This window comes from Eumetopias jubatus, unplaced genomic scaffold (genome assembly GCF_037043125.1).
Source record: "Eumetopias jubatus isolate StellerSeaLion01/CBP00866 unplaced genomic scaffold, mEumJub1_p1.0 scaffold_17, whole genome shotgun sequence".
Classification (NCBI taxonomy): domain Eukaryota; kingdom Metazoa; phylum Chordata; class Mammalia; order Carnivora; family Otariidae; genus Eumetopias; species Eumetopias jubatus.
The window spans coordinates 35,747,244-35,771,769 of NW_028274823.1; the positions used below are offsets into that span (position 1 = coordinate 35,747,244).

Genomic DNA, 24,526 nt, shown 5'->3' on the forward strand with positions numbered 1-24,526 from the left:
ACAACCAGACAGAAGATCAATAAGGAAAGAGAGGACTATAAACCGATTAGACCTAAGGGATATATACAGAACATTTCACCCAACAATAGCAGAATATACATTTGTCTCAAGTACAAAAAGAACATTCTCCAGAATAGACCATCTGTTAATTCACAGGTCAAATCTTAAAAAATTTTAAAAGGCTGACATCATACAGAATATCTTTTCTGACAGCAATGGAATGAAACTGAAAATCACTAACAGAAGAAAAAGTGGAAAATTCACAAATATGTGGAAATTGAACAACATATGCTTCAGCAACCAATGGGTTGAAAAAGAAATCACAATGGGAAATTAGAAAATACTATGAGACAAATGAAAATGAAAATACAATATACCAAAAATTATGGGGTACAGCACAGCAATGCTGAGGGGGGATTAATAGCTGTAAATGCATATATTAACAAAGAAGAAAGATCTTAAATCAATCACCTAACTATACGCCTTAAACAATTAGAAAATGAAGAACAAATTAAACCCAAAAGTAACAGAAGGAAGGAAATAGTAAAGATTACAGAGATAAATGAAATGAGAATAGAAAAATAGAAAAAAATGAACAAATCCAAAATCTGGTCCTTTAAAAAGATCAACAAGATTTGTGGGCACAGAGTTGTTCATAACATTCCTCTGTTATCCTTTTAATGTCTGTGGGGTCAGTAGTAATGACCTATTTTTCATTTCTATTAGTCATTTGTGTCCTCTCTCTCTTTTTCTTGGAAAAGAGCCAGTAGCTTGGCTAGAGGTTTATTGATTTTACTGATCATTTTAAAGAACCAGCTTTTGGTTTCTTTGATTTTCTCTATTAATTTCCTGTCTTCAATTTCACTGAAGAAGCAGAGAAATCTCTGCTCCAATTTTTAAAAATTTCTTTTCTTCCATTTACTTTGGATTTAATTTGCTCTTCTTTTCTAGTTTATTAAGATGGGACTTAGATGATAGATTTTAGATCTTTTTTCTTTTCTAATATATGCATTCAGTTCTATAAATATCCCTCCAATCACTGCTTTTGCTGCATCCCACAGATTTTGATAAGTGGTATTTTCATTTTCATTTAGTTAAAAACATTTTTGAATTTCTTTTGAGACCTCTTCTTTTACCCATGTGTTATTTAGAAGTATGTTGCTTAATTCTGTACTATTTGGGGGGTTTTTCCAGCTATCTTTCTGTTATTGGTTTCCAGTTTAATTGCATTGTGTTCTAAGAGCATACTTTGTTTGATTTCTATTCTTGTAAATTTGTTAACATGTGTTTTATGCCCAAGAATGTGTTCTATCTTGGTGAATGTTCCACATGAGCTTGAGAACAATGTGTATTCTGCACTGGTTGGATGAAGTATTCTATAAATGTCAACAGATCCCTTTGGTCGATAGTGCGGTTCAGTTCAACTCTATCCTCACTGCTTTTCTGCCTGCTCGATCTGTCCATTTCTGATAGAGGAGTGTTGGAGTCTCCAACTTTAACAGTGGATTGGTTTATTTCTCCTGGCAGTTCTACCAAATCTTCGCTCATATTTTGGTGCTCTGTTGTTGATTATTAAAGATTATTATGTCTTCTTAGTGAATTGACTCTCTTTTCTTTATGTAATGCCCCTTTTATCCCTGATCGTTTTCCTCGCCCTGCGCTGGGCCACTGCACTCTGGCCTCGGAAGGCTCTCCATCCCTTTGTGAAGGAATGGATCGTCCCTCTTTCTGTGAGGTTGTTTTAGATGACCTGCTGTCATCAACAGAGGAACAGTCAGGAACCAGTCATGAAATGTCAAGCATCACTGTCAGAATTCCGGGCGTTCTCCGCGACCACATCCACTCCCGCAGTGGTCTTTCACCTTGGCTTATACTCTTCACGTTCTGTACCAACCACCTGCAGTTCTGCCCAGAGTCTAAGGTCTTTTCACTCTCCGTGGGCAACTTGCAAATGAATTTTCTGTTGTGCAATGTCTCTCCTGGCGCTTCAACACCTCTTACAGCTCTGCCACATTTGGCTGCCCTGCGTTCCCAGTCCTGGGACCTGGGGCTCAGAGCTGGGGCCACGAAGACATCCACATCCGGGCGTCGGCCTTGGGCGAGCGGAGGCGGGGATGGACCAGCCTCCTGAGCATTGTGGCGGTTAAGGATATTGTACTACGTTACGAAACCGCCGTTTGGAAAGCCAGTCACCCTGTGGATTTCCACCAGAAATCATTCAATTACTGCAGGACTGGATCTTATTTTGGGTACCTATCTTGCAATCTATTTAATATTGGGGAAAGAGGTTGAATTTTTAAAATGTATTCTTTTTACCATAAAAATGAGAAAAACTAATTCCCAGTAATGAGTCTGCCAGTCCAGATTTGTGGGTGGCAACTTGACGTGATTTACAGAGGCACTGAGGTCTTAAGGTGCTGGATGTGGGCTTAGACTTTGGAGCCAGACAGATGGGCTTGAATTCTGGTCAGCCATTTATTACTTGTGCTATCTTAATGCCAATTTCTTCCTCTTTAAAGGATTGCTCAATTATATTTATGCAAAGGGCGGATGGATCTTGGTGAATAATAGTGGATTATTATCGAGTTAATCAGATGGTCACCCAATTTAGCTGCTGTTGCAGATGTCTTTTCATTGTTGAAACAAATGAACACATTCTTTGGTGCCTGGTATATCGAAGTTGGAAATAATTCACCTCCTGAACGTTTGCTTATATACATAAATAATACATGTCGTTGTAAAGAATTCAAAACATAAATATAATCAGAGAGAAGAAAGTAAAGGCAGTCTGAAAGCTGCACCCTAAATTAGCCAGCAGGATTCAGGGAGCCCAGTGGACAAGGGGGCCAAGGGGTCCCACTGTCTGGTGTGCAGACGCCCACTTTGTCCCCTGTTTTTCAGCACAGCTTACTGCCTGCATGTGGGGCCTGGGGCCCTGAAGTCCAGAGGGTTGTTGGATGAACATCTCCAGAGAGTAAACCTTCAATCTTCTGCCAGTGGGGAGCGCATAGGGGCTTCTAACCACTCTGTATTCACACTTCCAGGGACTCCCCGGACTTTTCACCCACATGCTGCCCCCGCCCCCAGGGTCCCTGATGCCTACAGTTCCGAGCTTGAGAGGGGCCCAAGGCAGGAAGAAGCTTGCTCACAGCAGCTCTGCCCCCCCACCCCGGGGGCTTGGGCTTGGGCTCACTCACATTTGCTAAAGGGTCACTCCGCCTACATCTGCAGACTTGCTTCCCTCTTGTCTCTGCCACTTCTCTTTATCCTTGTGGCTCAAGCTTTTACTCCAACCCCTTTCCTATAGGAGGGAGTGGAGGTAGATATCCATGTTCATTTTCTGATTAATGGAAAGTGTCTCAAAATTCTTACGTTTTAATGCATTATTTAAGCTTCGTCTAGTGTCCTAGAATGCTTAGAGCAAAGTCATTATTTTACTATTTACTATTTTACTGTGTGTGTGTGCTTAGTTGAGCCTTAATTTTATCCTATTACTTAATCACAGATTGAATCTCCCCTACTCCTTTCCCCTCATATATTATAGTTTTTAAAAGCTATTCTTTTACATATTGACATAAAATCTATGTCAAAGTTTGTTTCTTTCCAGGAACAAATAGAACCTGTCTTGCTTGGAACTTAAAATGTTTTCAGAAGACAGTAGAACCTCTTCTTTTTTTGTTAAACATGCTTTTGTCCCACTTTAAGAAAAACTAAACCTTAAAAACTAAGAAAAAATTGTAAATAAAATTTACCAAAGCTCTCACAGATGGAGGGTTACAAAAATAAATCTATAATCATTTCCATTTTTATTCCCCATTTCCTTCTGATAGGACTTAAAAGTACTTAAGTCCATTTATGTCTGTAGTCCAAACAAATAGAATCAATGGTAAGTGCCAATTTTATTTAAATATAGTTTGTTTATTCCAGATTCTCTTGCGTATAAGTAACAGAAACTTACCTCAAACTAATTGGAGTTGAAAAGGTGCTTTGCTGGAGTACCTGGGAGTTCCAAGGGTCTACTCAGCTCTAGTAAGAGTAGGAGCGAGGGGGTGGGTCAAATGACATTGTCAGGATTTGAGTGAGTGTTCTATCACAAATATTGTTTTGTAAAATTTTATATGCTGTTGACAATATTTAAACAAATATCTGAACAAGTGTTTTCATTTAAGGTGGTTCCCTCAGGGAATTAATTAATTAAATTAATTTTTCTCTCGGATTTTCCTTCTGGTAGTGTGGATGAGAGCCACAGAAGGAAATCAGTCTGGTAATTTTATAATCCTGTGACGTTTGCTGGTCCCCATCTGATAAACTTTATCTTCTGGACAATTGTGTGTGTATTCCTTTAAGTCTGCTTAGCATCTGCAATCCCTTGTATGTTTGGTGTGTCCCCAGCCTTACTAGTCATAGTGGGATGCAGAGGCTGCCCCCCCATGGGAGATGACAATGACAAACGCTTGCTTCCCCAGATTCCCTGGCAGCTATCACATGGTCAAGTGACTTGCATGGACTTGGGAGCAGGAGCCTGTGACTCAAAGAGGTAGGGACTGGGAGCCTCTACTTGGACTGAGTTCCTAGAGCAGTCTTGGCAGTGGGGCTGGGGCGGGATGGATGCAGGGTGCAGTGCTGGAGAGGTGGATGGTGCAAGCTGTAGGGCCTTTAGCTTGCTGCTGCTGCTGCTGCTGCTGCTGGGGATGCCCACCCTCGATGAGCTGTGCCAGGGGTCGTGGGCACTGATCCTGTGTTCCATGGAACCTGGCTCTCCGTGCACTTTGGCAATGTGGTGATCTACCCAATAACATTATCAGAAATTCCTTTCCTGTCGAGATCAATCTGAGTTGGTTTCTGTTGCTTACAATGGATCCCATGAACTGAAGGCCTTCTCTTCCTCTGTGTTACCTCTCCTTTCTATACTTATTAATTTGCATCTTAGATGACTTCTTTTGGCCCCTATGCTTGGATCTTCTGATATTAGCTGGAAGAGGGGGTCTGGGAGAAAAGATAGAAGAGGACAGAAGGCCATCCTGGGCCTGGGAGGCAGAGAGAGCTGGGCCGGAGGCCCCTCAGAAATCAGGCCCTGCCGGCCAATTCCACAGGTGCAAGCTGCCGGCCACAGGGACGCGCTCCTCCTCACCTCCGCTTCCATGACCCTGGTCCCGTCCACCATCACCACTCCCCTGGATGATGGCAATATTTCCTGGTGTTTCCCTACTTCTGCCCCGGTCCCCTAAACACTACCAAACACAAGGATTCTGTTAAAACATCAATCAGCTTGGAGCACCTGGGTGGCTCAGTCGGTTAAGCGAATGACTCTTAATTTCAGCTCAGGTTATGATCTCAGGATTGTGAGATCGAGCCCCGCGATGGGCTCTGCGCTGGGCCTGGAGCTTGCTTAAGATTTTCTCTCTCCCTCTGCCTCTCCCCTGCCCCCTAAAAAAACCCCAACAACAAATCAGTCAGCTTATGTCACTTCTCTGTGAGAAGTCCAATGTCTCTCCGGTCCTCTCAGATTAAAAGTCGTATAGAGGCCTAAAGGTTCCCTTCCCCCACCCAAACATTCTTTTTACTTCGTGTTTGATCCTGAGGAAAAATTAAGCGCAGGTTGGATGCTGGGCGGGGGCGGGGCTCTGGCTGGGGTGCCCCTGGCCCCACCCCCTTCGGGAGCCAAGCCAAGCCCTCCTGGACCCCCTGGAGCATCCCGACAGTCCTACACGGCAGGAATAGGCAGTAGAGGGAAGAGGAGCCCTCGATCTGAGCCTTACTTCTCAAGAACAGAAACCGCAGAGAAGTAATTGAGGGATGCAGCGGCCCCCACCCGCCTGCTCCCGTAACCACCCGTTCCCACGCCAGCAGCGAGGCTAGCAGACACGGAGACACTTTGCCCCGCTTGTCCCCCAGCCCAAGGATGGACCACATTGTCCGGAAGCGACAGCTAGGGAGACACACTGAGGTAGCAGGGGGCTGAGACAGGGTCACTGCCGTGGACCTAGGGAGTGTCCAGATCAGTGCAAACCAAGGGGAAGAGGGTGATGGGCAGTGGGTGCTTTCAGAGTCTCTCTTAGAGTGGAGAATGCTCAGTGTCCCTGTCACTAGGGAGACGAGTAGCCCAGTGGACCCCAGAGGAGCTCTGCAGGCAGTCCCCTCCGCACTCCAAGCCCTGGAGGGAAGTGGGGGAGGTGATGGCGCAGGCTGGAGGAAGGGGTCAAGCTCCCCTTTCACAGCACCTTGTGGAGAAGTGCCGGGCTCTGGGGAAGGAGGGAGGGCAGAGGGCTGGGGGTGGAAGGTGGCCAGAGCCCCCCAGCCACACCTCTGCAGCCCCAGAACCCGCCCCGGGGCCTGAGGTCGGGGCAGGACCGGCGGGTGGTCTGCTGGGAGGGAAGACGGGGAGAACCGGGTGGGAGTGGAAGTGGGCCTGGGGGGCCCTGAGAAGGCTCCAGCCCCGGCCACCGGCAGGAACCCCCGCAGCTCGCGGTGGAGCCGGGAGGAAAGGTGGCGGCTGGCCCGCCAGCCTCCAGCCCGCACAGGGGAGCCTTCCCTTTGCACCGGGGAGCTTCCCGCGGCCCTGGCTGCTGGAGGCGCCGCTAAACGCGGGGAGGGTGGCGACGGGGCGGCCCAGCGGGGCTCCCGCAGCCTCGTGTGCTCTCCCTGGCACTGTGTCTGTCCCCCTACAGGGCCGGCAGGAGCGGTGTCGCCGGCGGCGGTGTGGCCGTCCCCTCCCGTCCCCGGCGGTCGCGGAGGCGCCGGGCCGCTGTTGGGTGGAGCGGCGGCCGCCTCCCGCCGCAGCTCGGGGCCCCGCGGGGCTGTCACCTCCGTCCTCTCGGGCAGCGCCGTCACCTCCGTCCACCTGCAGCGCGGCCGCCGGCGCTTCCTTCCCTCGGCGTCAGGGGCTCCGCGGCCGCCCCGGAGCGCGGGTGTCCGTCCCTCGGCCTTCGCTCGCAGGGTCATTCAGCTTCCTGCCGGCAGCCGTCGGACGAAGATTCTGCCTGGGGATTCGAACTGGAGCTGCCCGAAGACGCTCCCAGGGGCCCTGCGGGCAGCGGCCGTCGCCGCAGGGAGAGGCCGGGGTCTCCCCGAGGGCGGAATCTCCGGGTCTGGCACCTGCCGGGCCGCCGGCGGGAGGCGCTCCCTGTGGACACGCGGGGCTCCTCCCCCCGGGGACAGGGTGGGGAGAGGGGAGGCCCCAGGGACCTGCTGGGGGGGGTGGGGGGGGTGGCGTGCCGGGCGGTGGCTCCTCGCCAGGACTCTGCCAGGGCGCAGCCCAGAGGTCTGACCAGGCCTCGGGTTCCTGGTTCGGGGGCCCGGCGGACGGTGGCAGAAGCGGGGGGGGGGGGGGGGGGCGGGGGCAGGGCTGCTGGCTTAGCGTGTCTTTGCCGCTCTGCCTGGAGGCCTGGCCGAGGCTGGTTCTCTCCCAAAGGGAGGAATTCCTGCTCGGCTTTGTGCTGGCGGAGAGGCTGGGGAGGGCAGCGGGGACACGGCGGTCCTCCCCTCAGGCCGCTAGAGGGCTGGCAGGCACGCGGGCTGCGCTGTCCCTGGTCGTCCTCGGGAGCTGCGTGGCTCCTCCGAGCGGTCCTGGGGTAGCAGCCTGCGGTGCGCAGAGACCCGGTGCTGGCCCTGGGGTGGGGGGCGGATCAGCTGAAGGCTCAGGCTTCAGGCGGGCCGCGGCCCTCGGGTCTCCTAGAAGCCGGGAGCAGGTATGTGGCCATTGCCTCGTTGCCCTTCCGGCCTGGGAGCGAGTCCTGGAGCTCTCCTTCCGTGTGCAACCCGCGGCCGGCCGCCTCCAGTCCGCCAGGGGTCCTTGTGGCACAGACGGGCTCCACGGAGGCCTTCAGGTCCTCGGAGTCATGACCCACAGCAATGCATGGAGCCCTCCCAGTATCCTCCACCTGCCTCTCTTACTGGGATGGGGATGGGCAATTTCTCCAGCAGATTTCCAACATGCCGTGGACGGCAGTGGAATGTGATACCTTCTGCTCGGCGCCGGCCCCCACAGCTCCTTGACGTTCTGTCCCTCAAAAGACAGGAATGTGCTGACCAGAGCGTGTAGGAGGCCTCCCTCGGTTCTCCCCTGGGAGAGCTGGGGGCGGCACAGGGGGACTGCCGCAGACGGGGTCCAGCCTGTTGGAAAAGGCGGATTTGTTGCTGAAGCCAGAGTTTGCAATCGTGGTGTTCCTGTCAGCTTCCAAGAGCGGGGTTTCTGCCTTCAGGTCTCCGTGGACAGCACGCCTCTGGGGACGGTTGGCACAGAGGACACAGTCTGATGGAACTTGCCTCAGCCTCTTCCCCTTCCCGCTGCCCTGAGCCACTAGGGACTCGAACCCCTCCTCCGCCAGCGCCTTCCTCACGAGCCCGGGAGCTCCCTCAGCCTCCGCGCTTCCAGTTTTTCCCCGAGGGCGGGTGATCCGCGCCTTCACGGTGCCTGCTGGGCGGGGAGTCTCTGGAGGCTGGACGGGTTCCGTGGCGTCTCCTCAGTGATGTTCACGGCCATCGCTTTCCCGGTCAGGAGGTGCTGGGCCAGCGTCCCCCCAGCTGAGTCCCGCTTGCCAGTGGCCTGGAGGAGACGGTCGTCAGTCCGAGTGAGTCTGTCCTCAGCAGAGGCGGCCGAGAGGGCCCGCAGCGTGTTGGCCTTGCTGCGGCGCTTGGAGTCAAGGGGTCCTCAGGTGGGCTTACATTTGGGAAAAGCTGGGGAGAGGCTTGGCCCAAATCACCTCAAAAGAAAATCGGTTCAAAGTTCACCCGAGGAACTGATCTTTGTAACAGAATCAAAACACAATGCCAGACAAAAAGCAAATATCAACAAACTAAAATATAATTGAGTGAAAAACAATAAAAAAAGATAAAAGTAAAAGTTAAAAAAATGAGAAAAAGAAAAAAGAATAGAGCGGGGTGGGGGTGGGGGAGAGGAACCCAACAACCAAAATAGACCAAAGTGCCAAGGCAGAAGCAAGCTAACTTTGGTCAAAGTCCTTCAGGTCACTGAAAAACAGCTTCCTGAGCTAGAAGGAATGATAACCTAGGCCCACCTAGGGATTTATTTGGTTGTTGGAATCACAAAAACAATACCTCAGTCTGAGGTCATAGGAAGAAACGGACCGATCAACAAGGTTGGGTGGGGATTATCTACAGTGGTCTTATCACTTTCTGGTCCCAAGTGAGACCTTTTACTCTCTCAAAATTATTGAGAACCCCAAAGAGCTTTTTGTTTATATGGGTTATGACTATCGATATTTGTCTTATTAGAAATTAAAACCTGCAGGATGCTTCAGTGCCTTTTTGTTTCTAGATTGAAAAGCTGTACTAATTTTGGCTTTTAAAGGGCTTATAATGTCTGTTTAAAATATCCAAACTTTTTTCTTTAAATGATCTCAAAATGATACCACAACTTAACTGGCATCGTGATCCTGTGTAAGAATGTTCTGTTGGGTAAGATACAGTAAGGCCCCTTATCAACATTCTTAATGCTGAGGGGAAGAGACTGTCCTCATATTTTCATTTCTTGTTTACAGTTTTGCCCTGTTTCTTTGGAGTAGATCCTCACCCAGGAGCCAGAGAACTTGCCATGCCAGTTTCAGCATCCCCAGAACCCTAGAGGTTGCAGCTGTGAGCTGAGAAGGCATGTCTTCTTTTTCAGTCAAGAATCCCCGTGCTCGGTGTTGCTCTTATTCAGCGTGGGATGGGGGAGAGGGGTGTCTGCGTGGAGAACCTGTCATTGCTCACCGTGGAGGGGGAAACCAAGATGTCCCTGCATGATTTTTAAAAAAACATTTTATTGAAGCATAATATTCAGAAAAGTGCACACATCATCAGTGTGTGACTTGGTGGCTGTCCACACATCAAACGCACGTACTTAACTAGCATCCAGATCAGGAAACAGGACATCACCAGTTCATCCCCAAAACCCCATCCTCCTTTCCAGTGCCTTTCTCCACAGTGGTGACCAATGATCTGTCTTCCGACAGCATAGATTAGTTTTGCTTGTTTTTGAACTTTACATAAGTGGAATCACAGTATTCTTTGTGTCTGTTTCCTTTGCTCACCGTTTTTGTGAGATTCATCCATATGGTTTACTTTGTTATTCTAAATGCTGTAGAGTTGCCCAGGGTTTACCCATTTTGCTGTTACTGGGCATTTGGGTTGTTCTCAGTTGTCAGATGTTAAGAATGGTGCTTTTCTGAACGTTCTTGTTCCAGTCTTTGGTGAACATTTACATGGTTCTGTTGGACATACACCTAGGAATGGAACTGATTGCTTAAAAGGTATGCGTATCTTTAGTTTCAGTATGCACCGCAATTTGTACCAACTTACACATGCATCAGTACTAATTCCTAGTGTTGCCTGCCTTTTAATTTTAACTTTTCTGTGGGTGTGTGGTGGTGTAGCATTGTGGTTTTAATTTGCATTTCCCTGGTGATTAAGAAAGTAGAGCACCTTTTCATATGCTCCTTGGCCATTTCCTTTTCTGTGAAGTGCTTGTTCAAGTCTTCTGCCCATTTTTCTATTGGGTTGCCTACATTTTTCTTATTGGTTTCTAAGTATTTTTATATAGTTTGGGTATGGATTCTTTGTTGGCTATGGTCTTGTATGCAGTTCCTTTCCTCCCCACTCATGCCTGTGACTCTCTGATGCCATCTCCTGCTATTTCACCCATTGATCATCCCTTTCCCACCATTGACTTCTTATTCCTTGTACATGCCCTGCCAGGCACACTCTCGCTCTACACTAGCTTCCATTTCTGCCTGGAATGTTCTTTCCCAGAGATCCACATGGATCTCTTCCCCATCTCCTTCAAGTCTTTGCTCCACTGTCCCCTTCTTGGTGAAGCCTTCCCTGATTTACATATTTGGTCTCACAATACCCTTCATCCACTGTATCTGCCACCCTTATCCATCACTTAAAAAAAAAACAACAACTTTCTAACAACAAAATTTTCAAACACACAAAATTAGAATAGTATAAAGGCCTTTCCTCATGTATCTATTATTCAGCATCAATAATTAGCATCATTTTTGCAATCTTATTTTGTCCATAAATACTTCACTCTGCATCTTTAATAGATAAGTACTTTTTTGGGGAACAGTCACCATGCCATTATCAAATCTAACAAAATTAATAGTATCATACAATGTTAACCCATATTCAAATTTCTCAGTTGTCTCAGAAATGTCTTATTCTAGTTGATATGTTTGAATTAAGGTCCAAAGTATGTACATTGCTTTAAATTGTTTCAATGGCAATATCACCATCCAAAATACTATACATTTTACACATTTATTTGCTTATTGTCTGTCTCTCCCAATTGAACATCAACTTTAAGAGAGTAGGATTTTTGTTTTGTTCTTTGCTAATTCTTCAGCACTTAGTAGGCTTGAATAAATGTAGAATGAATGAATGAAGAAAGTTCGCAGCATGGGCCCAATAGCCCAAAGAGTATGCTGTGTCACCTCGGTCAGATCTGTTACTTTCCAGCTCTAAAACTTTGGACTTCATGAGCTTCAATTTTCTTATCTGTGAAATGGGCCTAATACCAACTTTGCGGAATTATTATGGCAATTAGACAAAGTATGTGTACAGGGTCTGGCACCCGGTATGCTCTCAGTAAAGGTATTACATTAACTGTAACTTCCTTTATAAGACGGTAAGCAGATGAAGGGTGTGTATAAGGAATTTGGCCTTGGCCAAAGAGGTCTGGCTTTCTTCTTCGTTCTTGGGAGGTAACCTTTAAACCCTTGGAATTTCCCAAGGGTTATTCATGGTAGGCCCCTTAACCACCCCGATTGAAAGTTTATGCCGAGGTGACTCATGGTAGGCTGCTTAGGCCAGGTGATATGAACCTGACCTCCAGGGAGTGGCGTGGGGCTCGAGTCTGAGCTCACATCTCATGGGCAATTAGTCACTCATACTTATGTAATGAGCTCCCCATAAAAACTTCGGACACGGAAGTGTGGGTGAGCTTCCCTGGTTGGCCAGTCTCTGTGCATATTGCCACACATCGATATCCATACCTGGAAGGGAATGCATTCTGAGGACACTTGGAACCCTCTCAGACTCTACCCTATGTGTCTCTTCTTTTGGATAATTTTGATTTGTACCCTTTCCCTGAAATAAACTGTATCTATGAGTATAATAGCTTTCAATGGTTCTGTGATTCCTTCAAGCAATTGTTCAACTTGAGGGTGGTTCTGGAAACCAGAACCTGAAGTTGGTATCAAGGGAAGCAGGACAGCTAGCTTCTAGTCCAAGCCCATGGACAGGCTGTGTGAACTAGGACGAGCCATTTGGCCTCCATGGCCTCAGGTTGCTCATCCATTAAATGAGGAGGGTAAACCAAATGGTCTCTTGGTTCTTTTTAGCTTTGTTGTTAAATGAAGTTCTTTTCTTCTCCGGGAGTATATGTCTCTGCCTCTCACACACAAACACACACAGGTGTGCAGAAACCAAGTCAAGTGAGAGGCCTTAACCCCTTCACTGTTAGGTGAAGACAACAAAAGACCAACTTCCTGGAGCAGTTGAGCTGACCGGATCAATTAAGGAATCGCTTCTTCCCTGTTCCTGGAGAGAGTCAGCTGTGTTTGCTTCGAGTGTTGACAGATGTCTGCAGATGTTGGGACCACAGGGCCCTCGTGACTTTCCAAGTGCCTCCTGAGGCCCTACCCAGAGGTTTGCACCACACCAACCCTCCCAGCTCCACCCCCTTATCTTCTCTCTTCAGGCTCCTGCTCATCCTCCACATCTCACTTAAAGTCTGGGGAAAGAGGTTTCCCCTGGGATCCCCCACTACTCCAGAGCCAGGCTTTAAGTCTTGCATATTCTAACACCTGCTACCAATCCTTGAGCACTTGTTACAGGCCAGGCAGAGTTTTTTCATCATTCACATCATTTCATATTCATAGCCCTGAGGGAGAGAGATTATTATTCTCATTTTACAGATGAGGAAGCTAAGGCCAGATTGGTTAAGCAACTTGCCCAAACACAGACAAAAAAGTAGACGTGAATTCAAGTCTGGTGCATCCCAAAGTCTTAATCACTCATTGTGCTGGTTTTTGGGCCTCTTTGACAATGGGGTAGCGGACTTGAAATTGGGGCTGGTATGGTATGGTAGATTGATTATGGCCCCCAGTTTTCACCTCTCCGTATCCACCCCTTGGGTAGTGTCCTTCCATAATGACTCTGAGTTTGGCCTCACAAGTTGCTTTGGCCAATAGAATGTGGTGGAAGTGACAGGTCTGTCAATTTCAAGCCTACGTCTGCAAAGCCCTTACATACTTGTATTCTCTCTCTCTCTCTCTCTCTCTCTCTCTCTCTCTCTCTCGGGTGTCTTTCACCACCTTCCAGAGAGGATAATGGAGCACATGGGAGGCAGCCCATCCTAAACCAGTCGCAAGGCTCGTGGTCCATCCTAAATCAGCCTGCAAACCTGCCCAAACATAGGAGAAAATTCAGCCACAATCAGCAGATCTCACAGCTGATAACTGTTGCAGAAATGAGCCCAGTCAAGAACAAATGAACTACCCAAATGACCTGTAGACTTGTGGGCAAAGATAAATTCTTACTGTTTGAAGCCATTGAGTTTGGGGTGATTGGTTATGTTGCAATAACTAAAATATGAGGAAAACTAGTTACAAGGTTCATCAATTTTTTAGAGCAGAGAGAACTTCTAAAATCCTTAGTCCTCTGATTTCTCATCTGGGCTCCTAACACTCTCCTTCTCTTTGTTCCTTTATACCATCTCTCCTCCAACTCAAAAATAACCCTGTCCTCACCACCCCCTCCTGCCCCACCATTGAGATGAATGTTCCAGTCTTTCTGTGCCCTACTTGTTAGCCTGCCTGTCCTTCCTGCTCCACAGTAGCTTGCTCTCCTCTCAGAAGCCCATGGCTATAAGGGGTGCCTGGGTGTCACAGTTGGTTAACTATCCAATGCTTGGTTTTAGCTCAGGTCACGATCTCAGGGTTGTGAGATAAAGCCCCGCACCAGGCTCCATGCTGAGCACAGAGTCTGCTTTGGATTCTCTCTTCCTCTCCCTTTCTCCTCCTGTTCATGCTCTCTGTCTCAAATAAGTAAATCTTTAAGAAAAAAAAAAAAAGCCCATGGTATTTCCTTCTTTTTAAGGCTGAATAATAGTCCACTGTATGTATATCCCATGTTTTCTTTATTCATCTACTGATGGACATTTAAATGGACTCCGTAAGTTGGTTATTGTGAATAGTGCTGCAATGAACATGGAAGCACAGACACCTCTTTGGGATTCCACAGATGAACCTGTGGACATTATGCTACGTGAAATAAGCCAGTCATTGGGGCGCCTGGCTGGCTCAGTCAGTAGAGCCTGCAACTCTCAATCTCAGGGTCATAAATTCAAGCCCACACTGGCATAGAGCCTACTTAAAAAACTAAAATAAATAAAAACTATTACTTAAAAAAAAAAGCCAGTCATAGGACAAATCCTGAATGACTCCACTTAGTGAGGTACCCAAAACATAGTCAAACTGATAGAAGCAGAGAGTACAGTGGCATTTACCAGAGGGTGAGGCGGGCGAGGTGGGGAATGAGGAGTTGTCATTCAATTGGTAATAAGGTTTCACTTCTGCAAGATGAATCAGTTCCAGAGCTGTGCCATACGGCTTATAGTGCCTATAGTCCCCAAGACTGTTATGCACTTAAAAATTTGTTAAGATGGAAGATCCCATGTTAAGAGTTCTTATCACAAGGGGGCCCTTGGGTGGCTCAGTTGTTGAGCGTTTGCCTTCCGCTCAGGTCATGATCCCAGGGTCCTGGAATCGAGCCCCGCATCGGGCTCCCTGCTCCACGGGGAGCCTGCTTGTGTCCCCTCTCTCGCTGTGTCTCTGTCAAATAAATAAATAAAATCTTTTTTTAAAAAAAAGAGTTCTTTTCACAAAAACAAAACAAAGGGACACAAGGTGATGGTATGTCTATCACCTTGATTGTGGTGACGGTTTTGTGGGTGTCCCCATAGGCCCACACTCATCAAGTTGTATATTAAATATGTACAACTTTTTTATATGCCAAATACACCTCAATGTTGCTGTTAAAAAAAAAAGCAACAGCCCATGAAACAGGTGAAGCCAGTCCTTTAGGGCACGATTGTATGCTGTGGGCTTTGATTAAATCGGCCTGTTGGTTCCTAGGAGACCGGTGAAGCTGGTTTCCCGTTTTCTAGTCTTTGGTGTTGCGCAGAGCAGGGCGGCTGCTGCAGAGGACACTAGAGCTGGAGGAGCAGACGATTAAGAAGAAAGATAAGCCCCGCGCTCACTCCTGGCCTTTAAGCCTGCGGGAAGTAAGTGCTGATCTCGCGGCCCTGAAAGTAGCGGGTGGCCCAGGGCTCAGGATCAAATCCAGCTTCCTCCCTGGACCTGTAGTCTCTCCCATTCTTTCTGGGTCAAGGAACCAACATTGCCTCGGGAGGCACCCTGGCCACAGGTTCCGGAACTATCAAACTGTTTTCTTCTGAGAGCTTTGAGCCAAAGCAGAACGTGACGTCACGTTCTCATAGGCGCCCCCTGCTTGCTGGTCCGCAAGGGAGGCGGGGCAAAGCGGCGAGACCCGCCAGGAGGCGAAGGATGATGGCGCCTTAGATTTGGCTTGGGCCGGGCGGGGCCAGCAGTGTGGTGAGATGGGGTTGGATTCTGGATGTGTTTCGGGAGGAGAGCCAGCGGGATTTGCTGATGGATCAGCTGTGGGGAGTGAAAGAAAAAGGCTTCAAGATTTGGGGACTGAGCAACTGAAAGGCGGAGATTAACGGTGGCGGGGGGGTGGGGGTGGTAACAGGAGGAGCAGGTTGGGATGGGGGTGGGGAGAAGACTAGGAGCTCCAGCCGCTGGACTGGAAATCCAGAAATCAAAGTCCTGATCCCAATTCTGCCACATAGGAGGCATAGCACTTACTAATCATTTATATATACCAGGCCCTCTTCTAAGCCCTTGACACACATCCTCCCATTCTCCTCACCGCCTCAGCCGGAGAAGGTAGATTTCATCCCTCTTTTGCGGATGACAGCAAATGGGCTCAAAGACGTTAGTGATATGCTCCGTGGGGGCACATAGCAGAAACGTCAGGACTCAAACCCAGTGCATCTAACTCCAAAGCCCGAGCCCCTGAGCAGGTGCAAAACTGCCTCCTGAATCCTATATTGACGTTGACCTGCTGGGGTCTAATCAAGGGGTTAGTGGGGAAGATGGTTATGGCCTGACTCCGTAAATATGCCGAATGGGGGCCTATGCCTCCCACTCTGAATGAGGACATGTAGTGCTGACACTTAGTGCACCGATTTGGGAAGTAGCTGCAGTGAAAAGCAGGGCAAGGAAAATGCCAAGGTGACCCACATTTGCAGTTTGAGAATATTGTGATGTATTATGAATGGGTCCTTCTGAAGTATGGTTTGAACACGTAGCTAAATAATTCATTCTCTGATATGAGGCGTTTTGAAAGCTAGACTCTAATAGAATAATATTATTTCTTGTGAATTGGAACATTCCATTAAATATGACATTACATTCTTTTCTGCCCTTTCTAGCTTTCTCTTTGGGAAAAAAACAATCCTGAATTTCCCTGGAAAGCAGAGGTTCCCAAGCGCCCTCACAGGTTTTTTGTTTTTTGGGTTTTTTTTTTTTTTTTTTGGTCATTAATAAGCCAATCTTACGGGGAATAGGAGGAAAAACAGAATCTTGTTAGGGGATTTTCGCTCAAATATTAAGACCTAACCCTCCATAGGGAACTTAAGTGCTCAAGGCTCTGGTCTCTGGGCTGGGCCAGACCTCCATGTGAATCCTGGATCAATGGCTCACTAGCCAGGGCACCTGTTACAGATGCAGCGACCCTTTAGGAGAAAGTTTTCCCTTGTGAGTTATTTAAAAGTGCATTGTTTAATTTCCAACTATCTGTGGAATTGCTAAATTTTCTACTGTGTTAGCTTTCTAACTTCATTCCGTTGTGGTCAAAAAACCTCCCTGTGATTTCAATCCTTTCGTATTTTTTGAGGCTTGCCTTTTTTATTCTGTTGTTTTTATCCTGGAGAATGTTCTAACTGTGCTTGAAAAGAATGTATATCCTGCTATCATTGGGTGGAGTAGTCTATAATTGCCAGATCGAGTTGGAATGTGCTGTCTGTATATCCTTCCTGATGTCCTGTCTAGTTGTTCTAGTTCTCATTTCAATTGTCACCTTTTTTCCCCATGTATTTTGAGTCTCTATTATTAGATGCATAGACAATTACAATCATTCTGTCTTCTCGATGTAGTGACCCTTTTATGATATGTCTCCCTTTGTTTCTAGTATTATTTCATAGAGTTCATTTTGTTTGGCATTAATACAGCTGTTCCAGTTCTCTTTTGGATACTGTTTGCATGGTATATCTTCTTCCATCCTTTTACTTTAAAATTATTTGTGTCTTTAAAACTACAGTGTGTCTCTTGATGGAGTACATAGTTGATCTTGCTTTTTTGTAATCCAGTCTGAGAATTTGTCTTTTGATTGGGCTGTTGAGTCTATTCATATTTAATGTAAGTATTAATATAGTTGAATTTATAATCAGCCACTTTACTATTTGTTTTTTGTATATATTATGTCTTTTGCTCATTTTCTGACTTTTGTATTAAATATTTTTGGTGTATCATATCATTTTAATTCTTCTGTTGACTTTTTTTTCCTGTCAATTTTTAAAATCTATTTCTTTGGATTATTTTCTCAGTGGTTGCTCTAGGACAGTGGTTCCCAACTAGGGGTGGTTTCCTCCCTCAACCTGGACATTTGGAAATATCTAGAAACCTTTTAATTTGTCACAGCTGGGTGGAGGGGGATGAGAGAATGCTACTAGCACGAAGAGGCAGGGATGATGCTAAATATCCTACAATGCAAAGAACAGCCTACCACAAAGGAAAAATTATCTGGCCCAAAATGTCAATAATGCCAACAACTACAATACACATCTTATGTATCACAGTCTACTTACAATCAATACTGACTTAATTCTGGCAAAATATAGAAACTTTATTCGAGGGGTGCCTGGGTAGCTCAGTCGGTTAAGTGTTTGCCTTTGGCTCAGGTCATGATCCCGGGGTCCTGGGATGGAGTTGGCATTGGGCTCCCTGCTCCGCGGGGAGCCTGCTTCTCCCTCTCCCGCTCCCCCTGCTTGTGCTCTCTCACTCTCTCCCTCTCTCTGTCAAATAAATAAATAAATCTTTAAAAAGAAAAAAAAGAAACTTTATTCCGGTAAAGCTCCATTTCCTCCCCCTCCTTTGTGCTATTGTCATTTTTAATACATCTCTATATATTATGAATCCAACAATATATGTATAAATAAAATATACATTTTATGTATATAAATATACATATGTATATTTTATTTATGCATTTTTACATATTTTTTTATTTCTTGGATAATTTTATTGATGTATAATTTATGTTCCATAAAGTTTACATGTTCAAAGTGTATAATTCAATGGTTTTTTAAATTATGTAATCTTATTTTGTAAGAAGAGGAGAACAGAGAAGCATTTATATTTATACGTTCTTTTAAATTTGCCCATATACTTACATTTTGGGAACTCTTCATTTCCTCTTGTGAATTCAAGTTACTACCTGTGTGATTTCCCATCAGCCTGAAGGACTTCCTTTAGTATTTCTTAAAATGCAGGTCTATTAACAACAGATTCTCTCCGATGTTCTCTCTTTGGGAATGTCTTCCTTTTGTTTTCATTTTTAAAGAGTAATTTTGCTGAATCTCTATTTGTTGACTTCTTTTTAGTACTTTATGGCACTTCACTGCCTTTTGGCCTTGTTTCTGATGATGTATTGTGGTTCATCTGTACACAGTCTTTTTTCTCTTGTTACTTTCAACATTTTCTCTTTGTTTTGGCTTTGAGCAATTTGACTATGATGTGTCTAGATATGGATTTTTTGTGTGTTTATTTTGGGGGTTGTTGAGCTTTTCATAAACTTTGGAGTGATTTTGGCCATTATTTCTTCAAATATTTGTTATGTCTTTCTCTCCTCTCCTGCTGGGAGTCTCATTACACATACGTTGGTTTGTTTGAAGTTTTTCCCACAAATCTTTGAGGCTCCATTCATATTTCTTTATTCCTCCCCATCTTTGTTCATCAGATTGGGGAGTTTTTATTGATCTATCTTTTGGTTCACTGATCCTTCTGCACTCTCAAATATGTTGTTGAACCGTATCCATTGAACCAAAATTTTCATTTTGGTTATTTTATTTTCAACTCTAGAATTTCCATTTGTTCTGTTTTAATCTAGTTAATATTTTTTTAAAGTATTCTTTTTTTTTTAAGATTTTAGTTATTTATTCATGAGAGACAGAGGAGGAGAGAGAGAGAGGGAGAGAGAGAGAGAGAAGCAGAGGGAGAAGCAGGCTCCCAAGGAGCAGGGAGCCCGATGCGGGACTCGATCCCAGGACCCTGGGATCATGACCTGAGCCGAAGGCAGACGCTTAACCATCTGAGCCACCCAGGCGCCCTCTAGTTAATATTTTTGATTGGTATTCATTATTCCCTGAATTACTGTCATTATATTTTCTTTTAATTCCTGGGGCTCCTGGGTGGCTCAGGCGTTAAGCATCCGCAGCCTTCGGCTCAGGTCATGGTCCCAGGGTCCTGGGATCAAAGCCTGCTTCTCCCTCTCCCACTCCCCCTGCTTGTGTTCCCTCTCTCGCTGTCTCTCTCTCTGTCAAATAAATCTTAAAAAAATTTTTTTTTAATTCTTTAAATGGTTTCCTTTAATACTTTGAGTATATTTAAAATTCTTGCTTTGAAATCTTTATCTGCTAATATCAACATTTGGGCTTATTCAGAGTTTCTATTGAGAGCTTTTTTTTTCTTTGTGTGGAGCACATTTTCCTTTTTCTCTGTATGTCTCCTTTTTTTTTTTCAAAAGCTAAAGAACATTTAATATATTATAACACCTAGAGATTCTGATTTTTTTTCCTGAATGCTTCTTTTAAATGCGTTTTTTGTTTGTTTGTTTTGTTTTTTGTTTTTTTGTTTTAATATTTAGCCCCACTGTGGGGCTTGAGCACACGACCCCGAGATCAAGAATCACATGCTGGGGCACCTGGGTGGCTCAGTCAGTTAATAAGCGTCTGCCTTCCCCTCAGGTCATGATCTCAGGGTCCTGGGGCTTTTCCATTTCCCTGGGTCCTCTCTTGTTTTCCTGAACATGTGTGTAGTTTCCCAGCCAACCAGAGAGATGTAGAGGTCTTATTTAGGACTTTTATTGCTCTATCATTTCCGTACAGAGACCTATGAGATTTCTGGCTGACCCAGCCCTCGCCCCAAAGGGGGACCACAGCCGCACACTGGTGAAGCTGTGAATTTTCTAATTTCATTTTCTACAGAGCTTGCTGCTTTCATTGACGATGTTATCAGGCATGGACTTTCCACTTTCCCTACCAACCCCAGTGTGCCCCTACTTGCAGCCAAGCCCTCCTGCCCTGGTTGAGACAACCGCAGCTGCCGAGCTGGGTGGTGGGCTGGAAGCAGACTCTGGTATTCTTAGACAAAGTTCTTGCAGTTTCTTAGGAATAAATATCTCTCAATTTGTTGTTTGCCTTTGAATGGTCTCCACAACCTTGGCATGATTGGATTTTGATAATTTTGTCCAGTTTTATTCTTGTGTTTTGGGAGGGAAGATTTGCCTACTTCTTCATACTGTCCTAATTGGAAATCTCATTTCTGCACATTTTAAAGTTTTTAATACCTGTAGTCAAACTTCTCTCAAGAAGGCTTTACCAACAAATTTTAAAACAAACAAAAAAATAGACTTTTACATTTTATATTAGTCCTAGTTATCCAGATGTTGCCTAACACTAAAGGGGGCTTTTTACTTGGTTCTAGTAGTAAAACTCATACTCTTTAATGCAGAATTAAGTTATATATTTAGCATTTTTTCAAGCCTTCATGGAGCATAAACAGAAATCGGAGAGTGACCTAAAGAATTTCAAATAGTTGCATATAAATATTCTTTGTTTCTTTCTTTGCTTTTTTCCCCCCTTGCTCTGTATCTCCTCAGTTTCTGTGGGGATATGGGTTTGGGAAGAAATCTCATCACATCGGCTTATGTTCTTTTTTTTTAAAGATTTTATTTATTTATTTTACAGAGAGAGACACAGCGAGAGAAGGAACACAAACAGGGGGAGTGGGAGAGGGAGAAGCAGGCTTCCCACGGAGCAGGGAGCCCGATGTGGGGCTCGATCCCAGGACCCTGGGATCATGACCTGAGCCGAAGGCAGACGCCTAACGACTGAGCCACCCAGGCACCCTCGGCTTATGTTCTTAGACAGAAAGGGACAGTGGGTAAGAAGTATCTTGAAAAGGGCATATCTGGCCCTACTAAGCTTTGATGAAAGTCCAGATTTCACAGGACAAACTGATTTTGGTAGTTTAATGATATTTTAAAGACAGTGCACACATAATAGTTTTTAAAATCTCAAACAATACCAAAAGATGAATGTATATTGTAAAGAGTCTTTCTTCCAACCCTGTCAGGTTCCCAGTTCCCCACCCCAGTGGCAACTAAGCTTACCAATTGTTTGCATTTTCTTTAAGACGTATTCTATGTAGATTCAAGAATGTGAGTGTATGTATCACTTTTTTACACAAAAGACAACTTTTTTTTTGGAATTTTGAACATTTTTGAATTTTGAAATAATTTCAGGCTTAAGAAATAAAATTGTAGGGGTACCTAGCTGGCTCAGTCAGTGGAACGTGCAACTCTTGATCTTGGGGTTGTGAGTTTGAGCCCCACACTGGGTGTAGAGATTGATTTAAAAATTTTTTATTTATTTATTTTTTAACCTTGTTTCAAACTTTATTCCCAGGCTTCTTCAGCTTAATTAGCTGCAAAGAATGAGTTGTGTATAAGCAAAAACTGAAAAGAGCTGCAGTGTCCAAGGGGCTTGGGCTTAAAAATATTAGAGATCTAGATTTTATCAGATCCATGAACAAAATTTTAAAAAGCAGTCATAATATAAAATAGCAGCTCCCAGTAACTTCTTCAAGTTTTATCTTCTTCAGAAGTTGACTCAATTCAGTTTGCTTCATTCTTGGATTAGTGGGTGAATAATCCAACACTTGGTGAATTCTGCTTCACAATGGATACAAGGTCTAAGCAGATAAAAAAATCTTTAAAAAATAAAATTGTATAAGTAGTACAAGAATTCCTGCATACCCTTCTACAGTTCACCCATATGCTAACATCATCTATAACCACAAAACAATGATCAAAACCAGGAAATTAGTATTGACACAACACTATTCGTAATCTGACCTTATTCAAGTGTTTCGGATGATCTCTTGAATTATATTTTTCTGGCCCAGGATCAAATTCAGGATTATACATTGCATTTAGTTTTCATGTCTCCTAATTTTCTCCAGTCTTGAAGAATTTCTCAGACTTTTTTTGTCTTTCATGACTTTGATACTTTTGAAAAGCCCTGTCCAGTGATTTATAGGGTATCTTTCAATTTGAGTTTATTTGATGTTTCCTCATGGTTACATTCAGGTTATACATTTCTTTTTTAAAAAAGAATACCACAGAATTTAATTAGTATCCTTCTCGTCACATATCAGGAGGCATATGATGCCAATACATCGTATTACTAGTGATATTCACCTGAGCTGTTAAGTGCTATCTGCCAGATTTCTCCACTGTAAAGTTACTATATTTGCCACCATTATTATTGCTCAAACTATACCAGATTTGGCCATTGGGAGCTCCCTCAAGTCATCTCCTGACTTATTCTTTGTTCTGTTTTAAGTACCTTAATAATTTTGAATTATAATTAGAATATCTTAAATTTACACTTGACAATTTCTTTTTTTAAAGATTTATTTGTTTATTATAGAGAGAATGAGAGAGAGCAAGCACAAGCGGGGGAGAGGGGCTGAGGGAGAATCTCAAGCAGACTCCATGCTGGGTGCAGAGTCTCATGCAGGGCTTGATCTTACAGCTCTGAGATCATGACCTGAGCCAAAACCAAGAGTTGGGCGCTTAACCATCTGAGCCACCCAGGCGCCCCTACACTTGACAATTTCTAAAGCAATTTCACCATTATGTCATATGATCCTTGTCAGATTAGGCTTATATTATTTCAGAACAAGATAGAATTAATTGCCTGTGCCAACCAAACCTCATCCAGGGTCTTCACCCATCTACCCCCAACCACAGTCCACTGGACTAGGGGTGGATACTCTACTCAAACAGCCATTTCAAAGACCAGCTAATATTTTATACCTTATTATATCCTTGCCCTGATGGACACAAAACAGTCAATCAAATATCCTGTTCTGGAGTTCACTTAAGAGACTGAAAGCATTATAGTTAGTTGTGGGGCACTCAAACTAGAAGATGAGGGGCTCCGAGAGAAAAGAAGGGCAGAACACAGGGAGAAGCAGAAACCCTCCTAGAGACACACTCACACTGCCCCCAGGAGAGACAGAAAATGTTCCTATGAAGCCCTGCTTTACCTCACTTCCCGTGCTTGGCTTCTTTGTGATCTCTCCACCTTCCCACTCAGTATCTGCACATGCACATTTGACCTGGTGTGACTTGAGTAAACCTTGATTTCTTATATCTGGAAGATTGAGGAATAGAACAAACCCATTCTAAAGTGGAAAGCCAGGCCTTGAGTATGTCCCAAATTCCACAGATGATTGGCTACAGAACTAGAACCCAAGTCCCAGACTGCTGCTCTGTTCTCAGCAAATCTCCAAAACAACTTTCAAGGGTGGTATTTTACAATACTTTTAAAGTTCTCATTGTGTTCCTCTAACCTAGGATGGAATGAGGAAACATGAAAGGCATTTTGGCCCATGCTCTGGGAATTTTCCTTTGCTAAATCTCATCATAAATGTTCTTTACTTCCAAAAGACAACCATGGATCATATTAATTATCAAGGTCGAGAGAAAAAAAATTGGTTTTAAAAATTTGATAGGTCCAGGAGGTTTGGGTGGCTTAGTCAGTTAAGCATCTGCCTTTGGCTCAGGTCATGATCCTAGGGTCCTGGGATGGAGCCCCACATCCAGCTCTCTGCTCAGTGGGGATTCTGCCTCTCCCTCTCCATCTGCCATCCCCTACCCCTGCTCATGCTCTCTCTTGCTCTCAAATAAATAAATAAAATCTTTAAAAAAATTTGATAGGTCCAAAATATTTCTATACTGGTGATCTACCAAGAGAAATGTTTTGATTTCTAGTATTGCCAAAGATTGTCTCCCTAAGTAGGATTAAAGTCAATGGAATTTGCTCCCTGCCAACCAGTCCTGATGCCTGTGGGACAGGGAGCTGGGTAGGCAGGCTCCAGTGAGGTACATCTTAATGTCCCAGGCATGGCATAAGCCCCAATTCACCCCTCTCAACTTCCCCCATAGGACCAAATAACATCATTACAAAACAAAAAAAGAGATGAGAGCAACAAGCCATGATCTCAAGGGGGTTCGGAACCCTTCACAATCATCTCTAGCTTCATATGAAATAAGGAAAAAGGTTCAGACTGTGAAAACCTCCTCA

At 44.9% G+C, this 24,526-nt stretch overlaps 1 pseudogene; it reads right to left on the minus strand.

The window, feature by feature from the left end:
- Positions 1–7,836: 7,836 nt before the first annotated feature.
- LOC148162154 (uncharacterized) lies at positions 7,837–20,372 on the minus strand (annotated as a pseudogene).
- Between the last annotated feature and the right edge of the window lie 4,154 nt (positions 20,373–24,526).